This window comes from Rhipicephalus microplus, chromosome 6, assembly GCF_043290135.1.
Source record: "Rhipicephalus microplus isolate Deutch F79 chromosome 6, USDA_Rmic, whole genome shotgun sequence".
NCBI lineage: Eukaryota > Metazoa > Arthropoda > Arachnida > Ixodida > Ixodidae > Rhipicephalus > Rhipicephalus microplus.
The window spans coordinates 22,576,710-22,585,661 of NC_134705.1; the positions used below are offsets into that span (position 1 = coordinate 22,576,710).

The following is an 8,952-nucleotide window of genomic DNA, read 5'->3' on the forward strand; positions in this document are numbered from 1 at the left end:
GCTGCCCGCTCATAATAAGTTCACGTGCTACGTGACGCCAAACAGGCGCATAAAAGAGTGTTTTCACACTCGTCGCTTGGCTTATAGATGGCACTGACTGTCACTCCTACTTCTAAATTGAAATTTAAACCCAAAAAAGTGGATGGAGGGAAGGCCGCTGTGGTAGCTCAGTGGTTAGAGCATCGAACGCGTTATTCGAAGGTCGTAGGTTCGATTCCTGCTCACGGCTGGTTATTTTTCATCCACCTTTCTTTCTTCTTATTTACATTCCATTGGTTCTAAACACTTCCGCTGTACAATCCTTGGCATTACTGTCAGATCTCATTATTATTGTGTTAAAACACGAAAAAACGAGCCCTTAGGTATAAACTTTTTTCCCTTATTTCATTAAACGAGGGTCTCGTACTGGCAGACTTGGTGTCATTACGTTGTATACGAGGGACTATTAATCAGCTGCCCGCTCATAATAAGTTCACGTGCTACGTGACGCCAAACATGCGCATAAAAGAGTGTTTTCACACCCGTCACTTGGCTTATAGATGGCACTGACTGTCACTCCTACTTCTAAATTGAAATTTAAACCCAAAAAAGTGGATGGAGGGAAGGCCGCTGTGGTAGCTCAGTGGTTAGAGCATCGAACGCGTTACTCGAAGGTCGTAGGTTGGATTCATGCTCGCGGCTGGTTATTTTTTCATCCACTTTTCTTTCTTCTTATTTACATTTCATCGGTTCTAATAACTTTCCCTGTACATTCCTTGGCATTACTGTCTGTTAGATCTCATATATATATATATATATATATATAAATAAATAAATAAATATATATATATATATATATATATATATATATATATATATTATATGTATATGTATATATATATATATATATAATTGTGTGTGTGATGAACCCCACGAGAACGGTATTGTGGAATGGTAGAGAAGGAGGAAGACGAAGACAATAAATGGTTCATCGTACAGTCATCACGTCTCCTGCGTCACACTAGTCGACAGGATCTACCGTGCCCTTCATCATGGCCACATCGAAGAAAGTCATCAACATCCCGAAGTACACGGGAGCATCTACGGACGTCCCCTTTGACAAGTGGCTCCGGCTCTTTGAGGTGAGTACTGCTGCTGCAGCATAGATGAAGTGAGACAAGCTGTGCTACTTCTCCGATTACCTTGAAGGTGAGGTTTTCTGATGGTTTCTCACCGAGGTTTTCGACACAGACGCGTCTTGGGAGAGCTTATGTGAACGCATGAACGAACACTTAACGAGTGGCGTCGCGGATCCTTTTCGCCAATTCATTCATTGCCGGTTGCGAACAGGCCAGAGCTTGAAGGAATACTATAATGAAAAATTGCCTCTCGGACACCTCGCCGACCTAAGGACACGCACCTTATATCAGGGCTCATCGACGGCCTTCCTGCGCATATGGAGATGGCGTATGAGCCAGGCCACGTCACCCATTTATGATAGCGTCACACCAGTCGCATACTCCATGTTTATTCCATTCAAACGTCTTCCTCATCGGCTTCTACCAACCATCGCTTCATACGTCACACGATTCCTCCTCCACCCTAGACACGTACATCTCTTGCCTGAAGAGTATCTTCGCTGCTGGAAAGCCGCGGAAGTTCCTTTCCGACCACGGCACAGGATTCACTGCCGGCAAATGTAAGCAGTTCCTCAAGCACAACAATATTCATCAGCATTTAACAAGCTCACAACGCCCGCAGTGTAATGGCCTAAACGAGCGCACTAGCCCCGCTGCGGTGGTCTAGTGGCTAAGGTACTCGGCTGCTGACCCGCAGGTCGCGGGTTCAAATCCCGGCTGTGGCGGCTGCATTTCCGATGGAGGCGGAAATGTTGTAGGCCCGTGTGCTCAGATTTGGGTGCACGTTAAAGAACCCCAGGTGGTCGAAATTCCTGGAGCCCTCCACTACGGCGTCTCTCATAATCATATGGTGGTTTTGGGACGTTAAACCCCAAAAATCAACCAATCAATAAACGAGCGCACTAATCAGACGATCGTTACTCGCCTCCGATGCAAGATCAACGACGAACTCCAAAAACCGTGGCCGCGTCTCCTCTCGGACGTTGTCGACGAGTACAATAGAACACCTCACGAAGTCACAGGCTACCCACCCTGCTTTCTTTTGTATGGCACACCATCGTATCCCTATCTTCTTCCAGGCGTTACCGAAAATCTACTGGAAGGTCGTACAAAGGCAGTCCGCAATTCAGTAGCATATCACGAGAAAAACAAGATCATATATGACAAGAAGTTTCTTCCGTTAGAGCTTCAAGTGGGGGACTTTGTTCTATATGAAACACCCTGGCACTCAAACCGCGGCAAACTCAGCGCAATCATGGAAGGACCCTATATGATCATACGCAAGATTTCGGCAGTTAACTACGAGATCGACCGCAGCGTGGCTCCACTCGGTCGCCAGAGTGACATCTTTCATGTCGCGAGACTTAAACAATATCATCCGCCCCTGCATCTACGTCTCTCTCGGGGAAGGGGGGAAGTGTGTGACGAACCATAAGAGAACGGTGTGTTGGAATGGTAGAGAAGGAGGAAGACGAAGACAAATAAATGGTTCGTCGTACAGCCATCACGTCTCCTGCGTCACACACACACACACACACGCACGCACGCACGCACACACACACACACACACACACACACACACACACACACACACACACACATATATATATATATATATATGTATATATAAATATGACAGTAGATGCGCTTTCACATAACAACTGTTTATTGTGCCGACGTTTCGACAGGAACCCTGTTTTTTTCAAGGCATAATACAGGGTTATGTGAAAGCGCATCTACTTTCATATTTATAACCTTGCGGCAACCGAAGTTATTCTTCTGCATAAAAGCCCTTTATATATATATATATATATTAATGAGATATAACAGACAGTAATGCCAAGGAATGTACAGGGGAAGTTATTAGAACCAATGGAATGTAAATAAGAAGAAAGAAGAAAGAAAAGTGGATGAAAAAATTACCAACTGTGAGCAGGAATCGAACCTACGACCTTCGAATTACGCGTTCGATGCTCTAACCACTGAGCTATCACAGCGGCCCTCCCTCCATCCACTTTTTTGGGTTTATCTGTGAATTTAAAAGTAGGAGCGACAGTCAGCGCCATCTATAAGCCAAACAACGAGTGTGAAAACACTCTTATGCGCATGTTTGGCGTCACGTAGCACGTGAAATTATTATGAGCGGGCAGCTGATTAATTGTCCCTCTTATACAACCTAAACACACCAAGTCTGCCAGTACGAGACCCTCGTTCAATGAAATAAGGGAAAGAAGTGTATGCCTAAGGGCTCGTTTTTCCGTGTTTTTAACACAATAATAATAAGATATAACAGACAGTAATGCCAAGGAATGTACAGGAGAAGTTATTAGAACCAATGGAATGTAAATAAGAAGAAAGAAGAAAGAAAAGTGGATGAAAACATTACCAACTGTGAGCAGGAATCGAGCCTACGACCTTCGAATTACGCGTTCGATGCTCTAACCACTGAGCTATCACAGCGGCCCTCCCTCCATCCACTTTTTTGGGTTTATCTGTGAATTTAGAAGTAGGAGCGACAGTCAGCGCCATCTATAAGCCAAACAACGAGTGTGAAAACACTATTATGCGCATGTTTGGCGTCACGTAGCACGTGAACTTATTATGAGCGGGCAGCTGATTAATTGTCCCTCTTATACAACCTAAACACACCAAGTCTGCCAGTACGAGACCCTCGTTCAATGAAATAAGGGAAAGAAGTGTATACCTAAGGGCTCGTTTTTCCGTGTTTTTAACACAATATTAATGAGATATAACAGACAGTAATGCCAAGGAATGTACAGGGGAAGTTATTAGAACCAATGGAATGTAAATAACAAGAAAGAAAAAAGAAAAGTGGATGAAAAAATTACCAACTGTGAGCAGGAATCGATGTCGCGAATAAGCACACACAAGTCGAGGGGTCCCAGCAAACGAATATCGGTGGCATCGCAGCAGAGGCGAAGAGACTGAAGCTCGTCAAGTCAGTGACTGATGGTTATCACGATTAGGGTGGTGGCACGATTTTGCGTGGCGAGGTCGTTAAAGGCGAAGGTGTTACAGCCTGTATTAATGTGGTGTGTTTGGTCGTTCTGAGACATGACGGAGTTAACACGCTTGCACAGTGCAAGGACATCCTCAATATAAGATTCACCCGACTGCTGCGTGCGTCCAGAGAGCTTCTTTGCTGCCTCAGCGCGAACTGTAGCGGCACCAAAAATTTGACCAAGTTGCTGCTCAAAAGTGTCCCAGTCAGGAATATCCGAGTGGTGGTTGCAGAACCAAAATTCGGCAACATCATACAAGTAAAATGGGACGCTGTGCAACTTCTGTGGTTTGCCCCACCTGTTCTAATCGCTGACGAGGTCGTAGTTCTTGATCCAGTCTTCTACATCAACGCCTCGGAGACCAGAAAACACAGGTGGATCACACAGGCGAATTTTGTTGGGCGCAGAGGGTGTCGGTGGCTGCAGTAGGACGGCGACGTTGCAAGGGCCAGGGTAATCTTGGGCTGCCATAGCAAGGGGTTGTATGCGATGACCCGAGCGGACCTCCAGCGAGAACGGGCGAGAGGACTTGGGGGAACGAAAGGCACCGTCCACCATTTGTGAGTAACCGGTTATTTACCCAGGCTCCAGCGAAATCACACTGGTGATGATATTTACCTATGATGAAGATGTACAGGTCATGATAATATCAAAAGTGATTGAATAGTCATGCACTTGTCGCGCTCACAATATATATATATATATATATATATATATATATATATATATATATATACATATATGAGATCTAACAGACAATAATGCCAAGCAATGTATAGAGGAAGTTATTAGAACGAATGTAATGTAAATAAGATGAAAGAAAAGTGAATGAAAAAATGACCAACTGTGAGCAGGAATCGAACCTACGACCTTCGAATTACGCGTTCGATGCTCTAACCACTGAGCTATCACAGCGGCCTTCCCTCCATCCACTCTTTTTTTTGGGGGTTGATATGTGAATTTAAATGTAGGAGTGACAGTCAGCGCCATCTATAAGCCGAGCCACGAGTGTGAAAACACTCTTATTCCCATGTAGAACACTGGCGAATCAGAATACCCAATGGGGAGGCGTTGCGCATTAAGCTAATTTTCTCGGAACAGTCAGATTTTATTGAAAACTGTGAATGACTCCGCGAAGATTTAATTCAGCAGCGAAACCCATCTGAAATTACCTTGGATGCCGTTAAAAAGGTGATGCACTTCATTGCAAGGATTTGTTCCGCGCTAATCATCAGTTGAGGCACAAAGTAAACTGGCCCCAATTCACTCAGCATCAGGGCAAAAAGTTTCTGCAATTGATAAAAAGGATTTCTGAATACTATCCCAGTGCGCTAATCCTAAAGTAATTTTTCAAGTGCCACATCGGGTAGTCTTCCGGCGGTCTCGTAATATGCATGACATGTTAACTTCATCTAAAACAAAAGTTCCCGTTATTGTTGGTTTTCGACCTTGCAAAAAGCCGCGATGCATGGTTTCCGTGCAATAATAATGACATTTAACAGACAATAGTGCCAAGGAAAGTATAGGGGGAGATATAAGACTGAATTTGGAATGTCTATATAAAGAAGAGTGGGTGAAAAGATAAGCGGCCGTGGGCAGGATCCGCATGAAATATATATATATATATATATATATATATATATATATATAAATAATAATGGAGAGAAGTGTATATCTAAGGGCTCGTATTTCCGTGTTTTAACACAATAATAATGAGATATAACAGACAGTAAGGCCAAGGAATGTACAGGGGAAGTTATTAGAACCAATGGAATGTAGATAAGAAGAAAGAAGAAAGAAAAGTGCATGAAAAAATTACCAGCTGTGAGCGTATATATATATATATATATATATATATATATATATATATATATATATATATATATATATATATATATATATATATGATTCAAAAAAGAAATTCTGTGGGTCCGGTGCAAATTTAATTATGAATAAAGGAGCACACTTAAGAAAATTTGATAATTGTTTACTCTACGTTTCGGCCGTGGCACGGCCTTCATCAGGGTTAAAAAACGTCATAAGAAATTATCTTGACGAAGGCCGGCCAAAACGTAGACTAAACAATTATTAAATTTTCGTAAGTGTGCTCGTTTATTCTATTTGTGTATATATATATACAGATGGCACTGACTGACACTGCCACGTTTTCATTCACATATAAACCCAAAAATGATTGATTTGTGGGATTTAACGTCCCAAAACATATAAACCCAAAAAAAAAGTGGATGGGGGAAGGCCGCCGTGATAGCTCAGTGGTTAGAGCATCGAACGCGTTATTCGAAGGACGTAAGTTCAATTCCTGCTCACGGTAGGTCATTTTTTCACCCACTTTTCTTTCATCTTATTTACATTACATTCGTTCTAATAACTTCCTCTATACATTGCTTGGCATTATTGTCTGTTAGATCTCATATATGTATGTATGTATATATATATATATATATATGTATATATATATATATATATATATATATATATATATATATATATATATATATATATATATATTGTGAGCGCGACAAGTGCATGACTATTCAATCACTTTTGATATTATCATGACCTGTACATCTTCATCATAGGTAAATATCATCACCAGTGTGATTTCGCTGGAGCCTGGGTAAATAACCGGTTACTCACAAATGGTGGACGGTGCCTTTCGTTCCCCCAAGTCCTCTCGCCCGTTCTCGCTGGAGGTCCGCTCGGGTCATCGCATACAACCCCTTGCTATGGCAGCCCAAGATTACCCTGGCCCTTGCAACGTCGCCGTCCTACTGCAGCCACCGACACCCTCTGCGCCCAACAACATTCGCCTGTGTGATCCACCTGTGTTTTCTGGTCTCCGAGGCGTTGATGTAGAAGACTGGATCAAGAACTACGACCTCGTCAGCGATTAGAACAGGTGGGGCAAACCACAGAAGTTGCACAGCGTCCCATTTTACTTGTATGATGTTGCCGAATTTTGGTTCTGCAACCACCACTCGGATATTCCTGACTGGGACACTTTTGAGCAGCAACTTGGTCAAATTTTCGGTGCCGCTACAGTTCGCGCTGAGGCAGCAAAGAAGCTCTCTGGACGCACGCAGCAGTCGGGTGAATCTTATATTGAGGATGTCCTTGCACTGTGCAAGCGTGTTAACTCCGTCATGTCTCAGAACGACCAAACACACCACATTAATACAGGCTGTAACACCTTCGCCTTTAACGACCTCGCCACGCAAAATCGTGCCACCACCCTAATCGTGATAACCATCAGTCAGTGACTTGACGAGCTTTAGTCTCTTCGCCTCTGCTGCGATGCCACCGATATTCGTTTGCTGGGACCCCTCGACTTGTGTGTGCTTATTCGCGACATCGTTCGTGAAGAGCTTCATGGGCGCTGCTCTTCCTGCGCTGCGGAAGTTACTGCCCCTCCTGCAAAAGATAGCTTGCGAGACCTGATTAAACAAGAAATCGCGTCCGCATCGCGTCCGACGTGTTCCAATGGCCCCTGCGTGTGCCAGACGTCCCCGTACACCGAAGTTGCCATGCTCTCTGCCACACCCACCATTTCTGTGTTTACACCAGCTGACCATACGCAAGTGGCTTCGTTGTCACCACCGGTGCGTGCAGCGCCTTACTACGCACCTCAGCGCCCACAATGGGCAATCTGCTACTACTGTAGCTATCGAGTAGATATCGCTCGGTTTTGCCGAAGGCGCCAACAAGACAAACAACGCGGCTATGCTCCTGAAGAACATCGAAGCTTCCGTCCAACTATGAACTACCTACGACCACCCTCCCGATCATCCTGTTACCCTTCACCGTCTCTTACCTACCATACTGACATGCCTGGAAATTCCCGTACCTCTCGCCGCAGGTCGCCTTCACCAGGTCACTGTTCAGTGTCGCCTCTGCGGCCCATCTCCGATGTCCCAAACGCTCACGGGGGAAACTCCCCGATGCAGGTTTAGGAAGGGAAACTGTCTCCACCGGGCAGCTAACGATTCCTCCAGACCGGCCATCGCATTTGATAGTAGTCTTTGTATAGAGGTGTACGCATTGAGACTCTTGTAGACACTGGCGCTGCCGTTTCAATTATTCATGCCTGTTTTTGTTCCCGCCTTTGAAAAGTCACCACGCTTTATGGCAGCCCACCTCTCGGTGCAGCGACCAATGCTCTCATTCGTCCACTTGCACAGTGCACCGTTCGTGTCTGCATAGAAGGCACTCGTCATCACATCGTTTTCGTGGTATTTCGTGAGTGCACCCACGCTCTCATTCTGGGGGATTTCTTGTCTTCTGAATCCGCTTTCATATCTTGTAATCAGCACCTCCTGCATCTAAATGCCACTGGCTCTTCTCCGCTTGAACACGATGGACGCATCCGCCTTGTCATCACGTCAGAATATGTATTTCGGCCATACATCGAAGGAAATAAAAGTGTTATTTGCACCGACGTTGTGGATGGTGACGTACTAATTCTCCCGTACGGCCATACGCTACGCAGGGGCATTGTGATCACGCCATAGCTTATTCGCTTCTTCGATGGGTCTACCTACCTAACCGCCTTAAATCAAACGTCCGACTGTGTACTGCTCCGCTGTGGCTCAACAGTATCTTGCGCAGTCGACAGTGAGTCTGTTGCGATTGTCACTCTTCCGAACAACACCCACAACGATGTCTTAAAGTGACAATCACTGCCATTCCATGCCTCTTTCACACCTGTGTCGGGAACCATAAGCACTGACCTAACACCGGATCAAACTCACCTCGCACTGTTGAATAGACACCGTTCCCTATTTGACCTGAAC

General features: G+C 44.7%; 2 non-coding genes across 2 annotated transcripts; both read right to left on the reverse strand.

The window, feature by feature from the left end:
• Nucleotides 1-3,042: 3,042 nt before the first annotated feature.
• Nucleotides 3,043-3,115, reverse strand: TRNAT-CGU (transfer RNA threonine (anticodon CGU)). Its single transcript has one exon. It is a non-coding gene; the product is annotated as a tRNA-Thr (tRNA).
• Nucleotides 3,116-4,983: 1,868 nt separating this feature from the next.
• Nucleotides 4,984-5,056, reverse strand: TRNAT-CGU (transfer RNA threonine (anticodon CGU)). The gene has a single exon. It is a non-coding gene; the product is annotated as a tRNA-Thr (tRNA).
• Between the last annotated feature and the right edge of the window lie 3,896 nt (nucleotides 5,057-8,952).